Source organism: Mauremys reevesii, linkage group 4, assembly GCF_016161935.1.
Source record: "Mauremys reevesii isolate NIE-2019 linkage group 4, ASM1616193v1, whole genome shotgun sequence".
Classification (NCBI taxonomy): domain Eukaryota; kingdom Metazoa; phylum Chordata; order Testudines; family Geoemydidae; genus Mauremys; species Mauremys reevesii.
Window position 1 is genome coordinate 148290889 of NC_052626.1, and position 15781 is coordinate 148306669.

The 15781-nt window shown below is 54.1% G+C and overlaps 1 pseudogene; it reads left to right on the forward strand.

Annotated features, from left to right (window-relative positions):
* The first annotated feature begins 8046 nt into the window (after positions 1-8046).
* LOC120404830 lies at positions 8047-15074 on the forward strand (annotated as a pseudogene).
* The last annotated feature ends 707 nt before the right edge of the window (positions 15075-15781 follow it).

Here is a 15781-nt window from a genome sequence, read left to right on the forward strand (position 1 = left end):
GCCCCTGATTGGAGAGGGGCGTGGGTGTGCATTGGTCACTAGCGCTCCCTGTCCTCCAGAGCATTTCCAAGTTCCTACTCTGCTGATGCTACTGAGCGTCATGCTGTCACTCCTGCTCGGGAATCGGTGTCTCCGATGCCCATAAGAGACTCTCTGCTCCTGTGGGCCCATCATCCTCACAGCTCCCTCTGGGAAAACATCCCACCATGAACCGCCCGTTCCGGATCCATCAGACCAGTGTGTCCAATGATTCCAGCCATCCAATGTATCCACCTAACCAACAAACCAAAGTATGTACCTACTGCATCCAACCTATCTGCCCCCCCGCATCCAACCAACAAATTGTTGCATTTAGTTTATCTAACCTATTCAACCAGTAAACCACCAACTGGATTTAGTGTATCCAATGTATCCAACCAACCTATGAAAGAATGTAGCAGTGCATCCACCGTATCCATCCCTCCAACCAACCAATGCATATATCTAGTGCATCTAAGGTATGCAACAAACCAACCGATGAATGAATGCATCCAGTGTATCCAAACAACCACTGAATTTATCTAGAGCATCCAGTGTAAAAAGCCAGCCAGCCAATTAATGTGTTTAGGATGTCCACTGTAACCAGCCAATCAAAAATGTATTTAGCATATCCAGGCAACCTGCCAACCAATGTATCCAATGCATCTAATGCATCCATCCAGCCAACCAACCAGTGCATGTACCTAGTGCATCTGGTGTATCCACCCAACTAATGTCTTAGGTACATCTAACCAACATGTGTATCCAGTGCAACCAACCAACCAACCAATCAATGTCAAGTACATCCAGTCAACCAATATGTGCTGGCAGTGCAAATAATCCCTCACCCCACATATCCATCCACCCACAATTATCCAACAGCTTTGGGGTAAATTATCTTATCCTGACAGTGCAGGCCCCACTCACCATCCAGCTGGATGTTCCATGCTCAGATGATCAACAGAGATAATGCTATATCATTTGCCATTGGTAGGATTCAGAGTTAACACCCACGAAGACATGCCACAGGGCTATCAGTTCAGGCTGTCAGCAGGCTCAGGGAGATGGCACTGCATTGGGGTCACACTGGAAAGGGAAAATTCCCCCTAATTCTGGGATTAAGGCATCTTCCTGGCTCACCCCTATTTGCATCTGTGAGAGCCTAGGCTAATAGCTCCATGGTGCTGTTAACTGGTAATGATGGTTAACTCTTGAACCCTACTGACTGCAAGTTAAATATATCCAGCCTGTTAAACTGCCATGCAGCTTTGCATCTCCACCACAAAATAATTTGCTTCTGGGAGGATTCCAGCTCTCTGGATCTTTGCAAATGTACCTCCTTGCTTCAATAAATGTTTGTGAAAGCAAATTTCTAAGCAGCAAGTCTTGTCATTCTTCTAACCTCAGGGGGCTGGAACCAGATGTAGAGTAGAAATGAGCGGTTGCAGTACCTGCTTGGGAACACAAGGGAGAGCTCTGGGCTAGGCAGGAGCAAGGCAGAGCTGGACAAGGGAGCTAAATAAATGGATGGATTTGCTGCAATGGGAAATCTGGTGTAATGTGGCTAACACCAACCAAAGGGAGTGGCTTCCGTTGGGCACAGAGTGGGGTGGGTGGGAAAGAGATACAGGGAGATGGGCAGCGTTCTTAGGGGGCATTAATATCCCACAGCTGATATTTGCAAGACACTGCTATTGCCAAGCGATCCAGGAGGGGATAAGAAGAATTTTCCATCTGAGGCCTGGTCTACACGGGGGGGGGGGGGCGGGTCGAACTAAGGTACGCAACTTCAACTACGCGAATAGCGTAGCTGAAGTCGAACTACCTTAGTTCGAGCTACTTACCTAGATGAGACGCGATATATCGAGCTCCGAGAAGTCGATTGCTACCCGCCGACCCGGCGGGTAGTATGGATGTACCCTAAGGGGATTCAGCTCTGATCTGGCTCTGGGGCAGGGGGATTGGCTGCCTCAGGAGGCTGGGGAATGGGACACAGAGCGTTTCCCCTGTAGGGGGCGCTGGTTCTGATCCGGCCCCACGACATGGCTGGCTCCAGGGGCTGGGGAATTAGAGGAATAGTTCTCCTCTAATGGTGCAGCTCCGATTTCCTCCAGCAGGTGGCAGCCTGGACTCATGCAGCCCCCAAACACTTGATCAGCTAAATCAGGCCTGCACAACTCGTAAAGCCGCGAGGGCCACATTCCTCCAAAGAAAACAGCCGAGGGCCGAAACCTCACAGCCCGAGGAAACACCCCGCCCCAGGGCCGCCCAGCCCTGTGGAAACAAACCCTCCTTCCCCAGCGCCGCCCCACCAAAACAGCTCTGGGCCAAAAAGGAAGGTTGGGGGTGGGGAGGTGATACTTTATTTTAAATCAACCGGGGGCTCCCAGCTGAAGAGGTGGCTGGGAGCCCTCAGGGTCAAATTAAAGGGCCCGGGGCTCCGGCGGCTGGGGGAACCCGGCAGGGCCGGCTCTAGGTTTTTTGCTGCCCCAAGCAAAAAAAAAATTGGCTGTCCCTCCTTCCCAGCCCTGGGCTCCCCCGGTACCCTCCTGTTGCCCAGTCCTGGGCTCTCCCCCCACCCACACCCCCTGCCGCCCCAGCGCTGGGCTTCCCCCTTTCCTCCCCACCAGTGCCCCCCCCCCCACACACCTCCTGCCGCCCCAGCCCTGGGTCACTGGTAACTCACTCCCAGGGCGGGTCATTCAGCCAGAATTTTGGATGTGCACAGAACACAGACAGGATTGGTTCCCATATGGTTACAGAGCTGCAGTAAAGTGGAACAATTTTCAGCTTGTGTGATTGGAGGAGATCTGGATGCATATTATAAGACTGTCCTCCATAAATGAGGAAAAGTTGAGGTGCCTTTATTATTCTTTTGTTCCACTCTTTCTTTCTATGGGGAATTTGCCAATGCAATATCACTGTCTCCCTTTCAAACAAACAAAAAGGCAATGGCTGTTGAAAACAGCAATTCCAGTCCTAATAAGCATTTCTTGCTTAATTTTATCCTACTTTTTCTACAGCAAGTTACAGTGGATCAGTATATTTGATTTGGGAGAAATGAAGTAAAATCTGCCCAAACCGAGCTTGAGCACTCCTGAATTTTGAGGTGTTCAAATCCGGAAGGCAGGTGCTGGGGGTGGGAGAGGGCTGTGGGCTCCATGGGGGAGCATGGCAGCAACTGTCTGGAGCTGCACTGAGCCAGACACGCTGGTCTGAGTGGCACAGTAAGCGGTTTGGGGGTTGGAGAAGGGGTAGGGGATTCCGGGGGGCAGTCAAGGGACAGGGAGCAGGGGGGGTTGGATGGGGCAGAGGTTCGGAGGGGCAGTCAGGGGACAGGCAGCAATTGGATAGGCATGGGAGTCCAGGAGGTTTATCAGGGGACAGGTAGGGGTGGGGTCCTGGGGAAGTTGGGTGGGGTCTCAGGAGGGGGCAGTTGGGGACAAGGAGAAGGGAGGCTTAGATAGGGGCTGGGGTACCAAGGGGCAGTTAGGGGCAGGGGTCTCGGGAGGGGGTAATCGGGGGACAAGGACCAGTGGTGCTTAGATAGGGGGTGGGGCTCCTGGGGGGCAGTGGAGCAGAGGTCTGGGGAGGGGGCAATCAGCGACCAGGGGCTGGGATTTAAAGGGCTCTGGTCTCCCTGCCCCTGCAGGCAGCGCAGAGCCCTCTGATTCCCGGCCACGGCTGGGATTTAAAGGGCTCTGGTCTCCCAGCCCCTGCGGGCAGCCCAGAGCCCTCTGATTCCCGGCCGCGGCTGGGATTTAAAAGGCTCTGGGCTCCCCGCGGCTGCAGGCAGCCCAGAGCCCTCTGATTCCCAGCCGCGGCTGGGATTTAAAAGGCTCTGGGCTCCCCGTGGCTTCAGGCAGCCCAGAGCCCTCTGATTCCCGGCCGCGGCTGGGATTTAAAGAGCTCTGGTCTCCCCGCCGCAGCGGGCAGCGCAGAGCCCTTTGAATCCCGGCCCTGGCTGAGATTTAAAGGGCTCTGGGCTCCCTGCTCCTGCAGGCAGCCCAGAGCCCTTTGATTCCCTGCCGCGGCTGGGATTTTAAAGGCTCTGGGCTCCCCGCGGCTGCAGACAGCCCAGAGCCTTCTGATTCCCGGCCGCGGCTGGGATTTAAAGGGCTCTGGGCTGCCCGCAGAGCACCGTGTGGGGGGGGATTTAGAATCCCCCAGCGGGCCGCACTGTGAGGCTCCGCGGGCCGTATGTTGTGCAGGCCTGAGCTAAATGCATCTTGCAGGTCAGTGCATGGCAGGTATAGTGGGGGCGGGGGAGGCTCTGAGCTCCTGACCTGCCCCAGGCCTGGAGGCTGGGATCCTGGTGCAGAGGTGGAGAGAGAGCCGGTGGGAATGTGGTTGTGATGCACGGTGGAGAGGAGAGGATCTTTCCACAGCCTCCTTCTGCCCCACCACACACCCAGTGGCTTCAGAGCAAGGCCCTGGCTGGCACGGCCCCCCTCCATCCTGCTGCCCCCTGGGCCCCAGCCCTTCCCCGTACCCCAGGGCCCTAGGGCTAGGAGAGGCAGAGCATGAATCAGCTTGTTGGTGTCATTAGGCATAACCCTAGGTAACTCAGGAGGGTGGAAAACCGTAAGTGTCAATAAAGCCTTCCTGTACTAGGCCTGAATGAACTAAAGTCACTCCATGTCTGACCAAAGCCTTTCCATGTTTGAACTTTAATCGACCTAACAAGCCAGCAACAGAGAATGGAATGTGTAACAGCTAGTTATCAGGTGCGACCCCACTCACACCGGTATCAGAAAATAATAATGAGGCCTGTATGCCTCTGGCTAAGGGGCAAGAGAACAGATCAAAGTGTTGCCGGCACAAGGCCTGAGGCTACAGCAAACAGTGATTCGTTGCCCGGAGTGCCTTGCTCCAATTAGACACACCAGGGTGGAGAAGCAAAAAAAGGTTTATTTGAGATCTCAAAGCGCAGGATGCTTGGAGGAACACACCTCAGATCAAGCACACCCCAGACAAGCAGCTCTCTGTCTTTATACATGATCTTAGCTAAGCATGTCTATTACCCCCAATGCCCAGCTCCCCCCTCCCCCCCCCTCTTCTCCCTCCTTTTCAGTTCCCATACAGCAAATACATTATGAAGCAGCAATTACTCTAAACAGGTTAGATCATACTTGGCAAAAAACATATTATCTCGTTAGTAACTTTTCTTGACCGGTCATTCTGTTTCACTCCCTTTAGCCAGGTGCAAGCAGGCTGTATAATTGCCTCCTGGTACTGATAACTAGTTGCCACACATTCCATTCTTTCCATCTAGCCTGTGGAGTTAATTAAAGTCTAAACATGGACGCGGTTCGGACAAGCAGAGGCCTAGTACAGGGAGCCTTCATTGGCACTGTCATTTTCCACCCCTCTGTCAACACTGGGTCATGCCTGGTGCCACCAACAAAAGGAAATAGGACAGGATAACGGTTCAAAAGAAGTTACTAACGAGCTAAATTGTTAGATGCCAATTATGACTTAACTGCTTAATGTAATTGCTACTGCTCAAGTGTAACTGCTACAGGGGGGTGGGAGGGGGAAAGGGGGAAGAGGGCTGAGGGGGGGGGAGAAAAAAGCTTAGCTAAAGTTGTGTATAAAAAGAGAAAAGCTGTTTGCAGCTGTGTGCATGATTTGAGACGTGCCTGTCTCCTGGCACCGCTTTGCGATCTCAAATAAACTTTGTCTGCTTCTCCACCTTGGTGTGTTCATTGGCGCAAAGCACACGGGCAACGAACCCCGCTGTTGCTGTCCTCGGGCCCTCTGTGCCGGCAACAAGCTAGTTCCTCCAGCGCCCCGGCAGGGACAGCGGGATGGGCACAAGTGGGAGCCCCATGGCAGGTGGTGGAGCCGAGATGAAGGGGGCGATGAGGACATGGTGACACCGATGAGACACGGGGGCCAACGCAGGCATCTCATAGTGTTGCTCTCCTCATAGAACCATGGACCAGTTGTGGTGGTGGGGGAGGGGGGTACGTGTGCAAAAATACATCCCAGAACCCAGATCGGGAAGTGGGGAGCCACAAAGGCCGGGTCAAGATGGGGCTGGGAGGCAGGAGATCCCAGTGCAGCATGGTCCCCTCTGTAATATACCTCTGCTCCGAGGGGCTGAACGCTAAGGTCACGGGGCAGAGGTCAGGATACTGGGAGCCACGCGGCCCAGACCGGTTCGGAGCTGGGACGTACCCCATCCCAGAGCTGGGAAGCAGTCAGGTGGAATCATGGAGCAGAGGCCAGGAGAAAAGGAGGCCTGGGGAACGTGGCAGAACGGGGACAGGATTCCTGTAGCCCCTCCCCTAGAGTCATGGCCCCCCCTGCCTGGCACATGTAGCCCCTGTGACTCAAGCTGTAGCATCGGGAAGCGCTAGAGCCGCACGTCTGAGTTTCTAGTGGCAGGAAGAGCGGTTCTGACCACAGGCTTCCCCGCATTGCAGGGAGAAAGTGCCTGCGACAGCAGTGATTGGGTTGTGGCAGGAGACCCCAGAGCTCCATGTCACACCCACTGTCGGGCCAGTCAGAGCTGCGTCTCCATCCAAACCTGGGCCTTTCTCATCGGGAGAGAACCCAGGGCTCCTGCCTCCCACCTCACCTCAAACTTTAAACCTTTTCCATTAGCACTCACTGGAGAGGTAGAAAGTTTCCCTGTGAGATCTGTTAAATTGTTTCTTTCTCCCAGCCCTAGACCCCAGAGATATGAAATGTTTAATGTGTTAAGAAGTTCTAGCTATCTGTCCACATAACATATTTACAGATCAATGATGTGTATCTATCTATCCCCATACACCCTCGTATCTGTCTATAATCTTATATGACTCTGGCTTTGTTTACACAGCACTTTTGTGGGTAAAACTTTTGTTGTTCCAGGGTGTGAAAAAAAACAACACCCCGAACAAGAAGTTTTACTGACAAAAAGGGCGGGTGTGAACAGCGCTGGATCAAAGAGAGTTTCACATCTTCAATGTCAGCCCCTGCGACCCACAAACAGCACGTCAGAGACACAGGCCTGCCCCCCGAATCAGAGTACAATGAGGGGCCAACTACCAGGCTATATCGGCCCGTCGATCTGCTCGGGGGCAGGAGAGCAGGCTTGAGGGGCCCATGGGTGTAATCCAGGGTGGCACAGAGGGGGAAGGATACCAGGCCAGATGGGACCATCGGTCTGATCAGGGGTGGCGGGGTTGGGATAGGATCCGGGCTAGCTGGACCCATGGCTGGGACACTGCACCCCATATTTGTCACCGTCATATTATGATGATCTGATTATGGCATAATGATGATGCATTTTGTACAAGAGAAGTCATGTGAAGGGACATTGGAAAAGACATGATTTTCTGAATAGGATTATCCTATGTGGACGCATGTGTCATTTGTGTATCTAAATTTAGGAAATTTACTGAGCAGAATCCCCTGATGGGGGCAGCACAGGGGGTGCTCTGGGGGCTGTGGGACTCTGGGGTTGGAATCCCAGGGTATAAAGGGTGGATAGAACAAAACAAGGGGGGGAGGGAGAGAGAAGGAAACCTCAAACCTGCTCTGCAGCAACCCAGGATCGTCGTCCCTGCTCAATGCCCAGTTTCCCCACCTCCACCCCAGCCTGCCCCACGGAGCCAGGGCATTGGGCTTCCTCTGGATTTACACAGGGATCAGAACCCTGGCCTGACTCCATTGCTATTGATGGGGTTTCTCTGTATTTAGAGTGGGGTCCCTGGGAAACGAGGTGGTGGCCCCAGTGTGGCACTGTGGGGTGCTGTGCTACAGGGCAGGGGCTCAGCAGCATGTGCTCCCCCTGGTCAGGCAGGGCTGGCCCCAATGCCCCATGTGGCACTAGGGGGCGCTGTGCTGCAGGGTTGGGGGCTCAGCATGGGGTGCACTCTCCAGGCACGCAGTTCTGGCCCCAGTGAATAGGGGCTTGTCTCACTGTGTGTTCCTTTTCAGCCTCTCAAGCTCCTCATAATCTGGGTCGAGACCCACGGGAGGCGCGTTTGATCCAGCTCGGAGGTGGAACAATTGCTGGCCACAGCTTCCTGTCCAATGGCTGTGGCTGGGGGTGTAAAGGGGGCAGGAGCTCAGCGCTGGGGGGAGCGTGGTGACGGCTGAGACACTCAGAACACAGGAGACCTTTCGTGGTGCTGTGATCCACCTTCAAAGCACGTCTCTCCCAGCAGAGACACAGCCCAGCCCGGGACGCCAGCAGGCCTGGGAGCCGAAATATTCTTCAGCCGAAATATACCAGAGGCAGGTGAGTGATGGGTGGGTCTGCTCAGATGCCAACCGAGATCAGGGCCCTCATCACGCCGGGCGCTGCACGGACCCCGATCGAGATCAGGGACCCATCGCGCCGGGTGCTGCACAAACTCATCCCAACTGAGATCGGGGGCCCCTAATGCTGGGCCCTGGAAAGACCCCACCCCATTGAGATTGGGGGCCCTGTCACACCGGGTGCTGCACAGACCCGAACCTAGATCATGGTCCCCAGTCCCTCCTGCTCTAACCCACTCAATCCCACTCCCCTGCCAGAGCAACAATAGAACCCAGGAGTCCTGACTCCCTGCCCCCCATCCTCTAACCCACTTCACCCCACTCCCCTGCCAGAGCGACAATAGAACCCAGGAGTCCTGACTCCCTGCCCCCCATCGTCTACCCCACTTCACCCCACTCCCCTGCCAGAGCGACTATAGAACTCAAACAGAACAGGAGTACTTGTGGCACCTGAGACGACGCTGCCACTCAGCTTTTGATAAGTAATTGATGTAGTTGATACCTTTCATATCAGGGGCTTCTTGAAATTTCAGGCTGTTTGATTTTCTATTGGCAACAAAGCAGTGGGGCAGCACGGGGGAAGGAAGCCCAGGGATGAGCTTGTAGGGGGTTGGGGGCTGGGCAGAACCCAGCAGTCAATATTCAAGTGAATTTTTCCTGCCTCGTTCTGCTGGGCTGAGTTCAAACATTTACTGTCCCCTCCCAGTCCGAGCCTCCACCATGACAGGATGCAGAGCTGTCAGCTGTTCCTGCCCCACAGCCAGCATTGCTGTACAGCTCCAACCCAAGTGGAACACACCTGAAACCTACTTTTAACACAGCATCCCTTGTGGTGGGGACGCTGTGAGGTTCTCAACGCGTCTGTGGTGGACGCACAGAGAAGTGTGAGGTTCTCAAAGCATCTGTGGCGGAAGAAAGAGGACAGGATATCACACTAGATGGTCCCTTTAGTAAGGTTTTAGTAAGGCTTCGATACTGTCTTGAATGACCTTCTCATAAACAAACTAGGGAAATGGAGCTTTTTTAAGATGGGTGTATAACTGGTTGGTAAATCATTCCCAGAGAGTCGTTACCAGTGGTTCACAGTCAGGCTGGAAGGACATAACAAGTGGGGTCCCGCAGGGATCGGTTCTGGGTCCAGTTCTGTTCAAAATCTTCACCAGTGATTTAGATCATGGCATAGAGAGGACACTGATAAAGTTTGCGGACAATACCAAGCTGGGAGGGGTTGCAAGTGCTTTGGAGGATAAGATGAAAATTCAAAATGCTTTAGACAAACTGGAGAAATGGTCTGAAGTAAGTAGGATGAAATTCAGTAAGGAGAAATGCAAAGTGCTCCACTTAGGCAGGAACAATCAGTTGCACACACACAATGGGAAATGGCTGCCTAGGAAGCAGAACTGCAGAAAGGGATCTGGGGGTCAGAGTCAGGGGTGGCTCTAGGATTTGCGCTGGCCTAAGCACGGCGGCACGCCGCGGGGGGGGGCGCTCTGGTGGTCACAGGTCCCGCGGCTCCGGTGGACCTCCTGCAGTCGTGCCTGCGGATGCTCCACCGGAGCCGCGGGACCAGCGGACCCTCCACAGGCACGTCTGCGGGAGATCCACCGGAGCTGCCTGCCGCCCTCCCGCAGGACGCCGGCCCAAGCACGCGCTTGGTGCGCTGGGGTCTGGAGCCAGCCCTGGTCAGAGTGGACCACAAGCTAAATCTGAGTCAACAGTGTAACGCTGTTGCAAAACAAGCAAACATCCTTCTGGGCTGTATCAGCAGGAGCATTGTAAGCAAGACACGAGAAGTGATTCGTCTGCTCTACTCCGTACTGATTAGCCCTCAACTGGAGTATTGTGTGCAGTTCTGGACGCCGCATTTCAGGAAGGATTTGGACAAATTGGAGAAAGTGCAGAGAAGAGCAACAGAAATGATGAAAAGTCTAGAAAACATGAGCTGTGAGGGAAGATTGAAAACAATGGGTTTGTTTAGTCTGGAGAAGAGAAGACTGAGCGGGGACACGTAACAGTTTTCATGTGCATGAAAGTTTATTCGAAGGAGGAGGGAGAAAAATTGTTCTTCTTAACCTCTGCGAATAGAACAAATAGCAATGAGCTTAAATTGCAACAAGGGCAGTTTAGGTTGGACATTAGGAAAAAATTCCCAACTGTCAGGGTGGTTCAGCACTGGAATAAATTCTCTAGGGAGGTTGTGGAATCTCCATCACTGGGGATTTTTAAGAGCAGTTTGGTCAAACCCCTGTCAGGGATGGTTTAGACAATACTTAGTCCTGCCTACAGTTCAGGGCACTGGACTAGACGACCTCCTGAGGTCCCTTCCAGTTCTATGATTCTGTGATTCTGTGGGTTTACTCTTGGTGGCAGGAAGGGAGAAGGATATTGGGCTAGATAGGCCCATGGGCGTGATCCAGGATAAAATGGATGGAGCAAGATACGGGGTTAGATGGCCCCAGGATCTGTTCCGGGGCGGTAGCATTTCCTGCCGTCTTTCCCTGACAGCCGCAGTGCAAACTCGGCAGCACCAGACGCTGGGGCTGATGCAGACCATGAGAAACCCCAGAAAATGACCCTCCGTCAGTAGTTAAACACGACCAAATCCACCACTCGGCGTGGCCACAAGGGGGCCCCGGCAGTTGCTACGGCGAGGCCAGTCATGCCGAGCGTGACCCAAGCTCCTGCTGCTCTCGCTGGCTATAAAAGCCGCCACACGGACTCTGTCCACATGGCACCTCCTTCTAGTGGCCCCACTGAGGCATTGCAATGACCCATTATTATATTGCGCGCTGTAGAGTGGGCATGTGAAACTCTACCTCCTCCTCGTAGTTAGTGCTGTTATTACAACATCTGGGAAATAGGGAGGGGAGGGAATTGATGCAAATTAGGTAATCTGTAGTCAAACATGCAAATGAGGCATCACGTCATTTGTGTAATGCCTCCTAGAGCCCAGAGTTTTCGTAGGTGTGCAATAAAATATGGCTGATGTCGCGGGTGGTTGGCTCGATGTCACTAATTCTGGATCTCTCTGTCTCTCTCCCTCTAGGAGGGTTCAGCGGCCGACAGCCCCTTCTGGGTGGGGGAACCTATTGCGTCAGCCATGCCCAGATTTGGTGCCTTCATCCCCCTCCTCCTCTTCATCTTTGCTGGGGCCTCCTCCCTTTGTCAGACAGGCACGGAAAATGAATGCAAGAAGCACACGGCCTTCGTGCCCGGGCACAGCCTGGCTGGGGAGGGCATCGATGTGACCACAATGGCCAGGAAGGGGGCCTATCTGGTCGACAGCAGCCTCTGGGAGCACAAGGATGGCACCTGCACCCTGTGCCAGAACCGACTGCAGGGAGGGCAGTGGCAGAGGCTGCCGCTGGCTGCGGTGGACTGGCGGGTCCGCATCTCGTGTCGCCGGAAGCTGAGTGACTCGGTGCAGCAGTCGGCGATGGGCATGATGGAGTCGGCAGTGTCCGCGGTGAAGAATGACTGGAAGGTGGGGCTGGATGTGCCTGTGAAGCCCAAGGTTAATGTGCAGGTGGCGCTGGCCGGATCACATTCCAAACTGGCCAGTTTCGTGGTAGACCACACGCGGATGGACAAATACAGCTTTGTGAGCCATGCGGTGTCCTGCGGCTATTACACGTAAGAGCCCGCCTGGGTCAGGAGGGCTGATCTGGAATTGGGACCACAGCAACACCACACAGGGATACGTGGCCTTTCCCCTCTATGGGGCACCAGCTCTGATCCAGGCCTGGCGGGGGGGGAAATGGCTGGCTGGGCGGAGGACGGGGGGGGGGGGGGGAAGGGCCGAGAATAGGACACAGAACCTTTCCTCTCTAGGGAACACTGGCTGCAATCCGGCCCCAGGATGGGGATCTTTTTCAGGATAATAGGGAATGAGGCACAGGACCTTTTCCCTCTAGGGGGCATCGTCTCCAATCTGGTCCCAGGGCAGGGGACTGGCTGGCTAGGAAGGCAGGGAATGCTACAAGGGGTCTTTCCCCTCTAGGGGGCGCCGGCTCCCATGTGGGACTGGACAGCTCTGGGGGATTTTCTTCTCATGTGTCAGGACAGCCCGGTGACCTGCCATGGCCAGAGCGGGGGACGTCTGTCAGAACTATCAGGCAGCTTGTTTGTATCCCTAGCAAGGTCGTGAGGTTCAGCAGACAGGGTGGTTGCTTTGAGTAGGAGCCACCTGCTTAGATCGGCCCTTCTGGGTTGTCTGGGGCCTTAGCATGCACAGCTAATGATCTCAGCTGACTCACCAGGCCATGCTCACTCCTCACCTTGTGTCCCTGACCAGGTTCCGGGTCAGCGAGATGCCCCCGCTCACCAGCCATTTCACTCTGGCGCTGGAGAACCTCCCGGACCAGTACGACAGCAAATCGAAGGTGGAGTACCAGCAGTTAATCAGCAACTACGGCACCCACTACATGTCCCAGCTGCAGCTGGGGGGCCGGGCGCGGGACGTGACGGCTGTGAGGGTCTGCGAAGCAGCAATGAGCAGCTTGACTGACGACGAGATCAAGGACTGCTTGAGCGTGGAGGCGGGTGTGAGTATCGGAATGGGCTCTATCAAGGGTGGGAACAGCAAGTGCGAGGAGGAGAAGAAGAAGGGGAAGGTCCAGGGGAGCTTCCATGAGATGTATCGGGAGCGCCACGTGGAGGTGGAGGGAGGAGAGAGCACGACTGACATGCTGTTCTCTGGCAGTGATGCCAAGGTTTTCTCGGCCTGGATTGAGAGTCTCAAAGCCAGCCCTGGTCTGGTGTCCTATTCGCTGCAACCCATCCACATCCTGGTGCAGCAGGACAACCCAAAGCGGGAGGCGCTGAGACGGGCAGTCAGTGAGTACATCCTTGAGAGGGCCCTGGTGAGGAATTGCACCCGAAGCTGCCCCCCGGGGACTCAACGCAGCGCCCACGACCCCTGCTCCTGCGTCTGCCCCGGGGATACCATGACCAACAGCATGTGCTGCTCGCGGGAGCGCGGCCTGGGGAAGCTGATGGTCACAGTGAAGAAGGCCAGAGGCCTGTGGGGGGACTACATTACCGCTACGGATGCCTTCGTCAAGGTCTTCTTTGAGGGACAGAAGAGGCAGACCAACACCATCGAGGACAACAACAATCCCGTCTGGAACGTCGACTTCGACTTCGGTACCGTCCACCTCACCAGGACCAACAAGATCCGTGTCCAGGTCTGGGATACGGACCCGTTGACGGATGAATTGCTGGGAAGCTGCGACATCCCGCTGGAGGCCGGGGGGCCCCAGCAGAAGGATTGCTACCTGAAACACGGCCGCATCTGGTTCCAGTACAGCCTGCGCTGTGGGCCCCACCTCGGGGGCCGGAGCTGCTTCGACTATGTCTCCCAGCCACCGCAGCAGAGCACAGCCAAGGGGAAAGAGGCGGCCACCTTCTGGTGAGCCCCTTAGAAAGGGCATGGGTGTGTGTTCGTCAATAGCAATCCCTGTCCCCCAGAGCATTTCCTAGTTCCTGCTCTGCTGACGCTACTGAGCTTCATGCTGTCACTCCTGCTCAGGGATCGGTGACTGTCTGCTCCTGTGGGCCCATCATCCTCACAGCTCCCTCTGGGAAAAAAATGCCACCACAAACCGCTCATTCTGGATCCATCAAACCAGTGTGTCCAATGATTCCGGTCATGCAACGTATCCATCCAAACAATAAACCAAAGTATGTACCTACTTTATCCAACTTATCCGGGCCCCACATGCAGCCAACCACCCGCCAACCAACCAATCAACCAACAACCAATCAATTGTTGCATTTATTTTATCCAGCATATTCAGCCAGCAAACCACCAACCAATGAGTGTATCCAGTCCATCCAAACAACCAATACATTTTATCTAGCACATCCAATGTAAAAAGTGAGCCAGACACCCAACCGACCAACGAATGTGTTTAGACTGTCCAATGTATCCAGCCAATCTTCCAGCCAATTCAACCAATGCATTCCATGTATCGGTCGAGCCAACCAATCATTGTATGTACTTAGTGGATCTGGTGTATCCACCCAACTAACGTCTTAGGTACATCCAACCAACATGTGTAGCCAGTGCAACCAACCAATCAATGTCAAGTACATCCAGTCAACCAATATGTGCTGGCAGTGCAAATAATCCCTCACCCCACGTATCCATCCACCCACTGTAATTACCTGTCTAGTGCATCCAGCAGAAAAGAGATCATCAGGAGTAAAGCTCAGCCCCTGTCTTATTGTGACATCAGGGATTAACCCTATGCAGAAACCTGAAGATACACCAGTGATTGACATGGTTCTAAACACCCAGGGGATGGGATGGGCTCCCAGAGGGAGGATTCATTAGGGGGAGGTTTCCTAACAGTCATTTCTCTTGCTTTCCACAATTATCCAGCAGCTTTGGGGTAAATTATCTTATCCTGAAAGTGTAGGCCCCACTCACCATCCAGCTGGATGTTCCATGCTCAGATGATCAACAGAGATAATGCTATATCACTTGCCATTTGTAGGATTCAGAGTTAACACCCACGAGGCCATGCCACAGGGCTATCAGTTCAGGCTGTCAGCCGGCTCAGGGAGATGGCACTGCATTGGGATCACACTGGAAAGGGAAAATTCCCCCTAATTCTGGGATTAAGGCATCATCCTGGCTCACCCCTATTTGCATCTGTGAAAGCCTAGACTAATAGCTCCATGGTGCTGTTAACTGGTAATGAGGGTTAACTCCGAACCCTACTGACTGCAAGTTAAATATATCCAGCCTGTTAAACTGCCATGCAGCTTTGCATCTCCACCACAAAATAATTTGCTTCTGGGAGGATTCCAGCTCTCTGGATCTTTGCAAATGTACCTCCTTGCTTCAATAAATGTTTGTGAAAGCAAATTTCTAAGCAGCAAGTCTTGTCATTCTTCTAACCTCAGGGGACTGGAACGAGATGTAGAGTAGAAAGGAGCGGTTGCAGTACCTGCTTGGGAACACAAGGGAGAGCTCTGGGCTGGGCAGGAGCAAGGCAGAGCTGGACAAGGGAGCTAAATAAATGGATGGATTTGCTGCAATGGGGAATTTGGTGTAAGGTGGCTAACACCAACCAAAGGGAGTGGCTTCCGTTGGGCACAGAGTGGGGTGGGTGGGAAAGAGATACAGGGAGATGGGCAGCGTTCTTAGGGGGCATTAATATCCCACAGCTGATATTTGCAAGACACTGCTATTGCCAAGGGATCCAGGAGGGGATAAGAGGAATTTTCCCTCTAAGGAGATTCAGCTCTGACCTGGCTCTGGGGCGGGGGAATTGGCTGCCTCAGGAGGCTGGGGAATGGGACACAGAGCGTTTCCCCTCTAGGGGGCGCTGGTTCTGATCCGGCCCCACAACATGGCTGGCTCCAGGGGCTGGGGAATTAGAGGAATAGTTCTCCTCTAATGGTGCAGCTCCGATTTCCTCCAGCAGGTGGCAGCCTGGACTCGTGCAGCCCCCAAACACTTGATCAGCTAAAATGCATCTTGCAGGTCAGTTCTGAC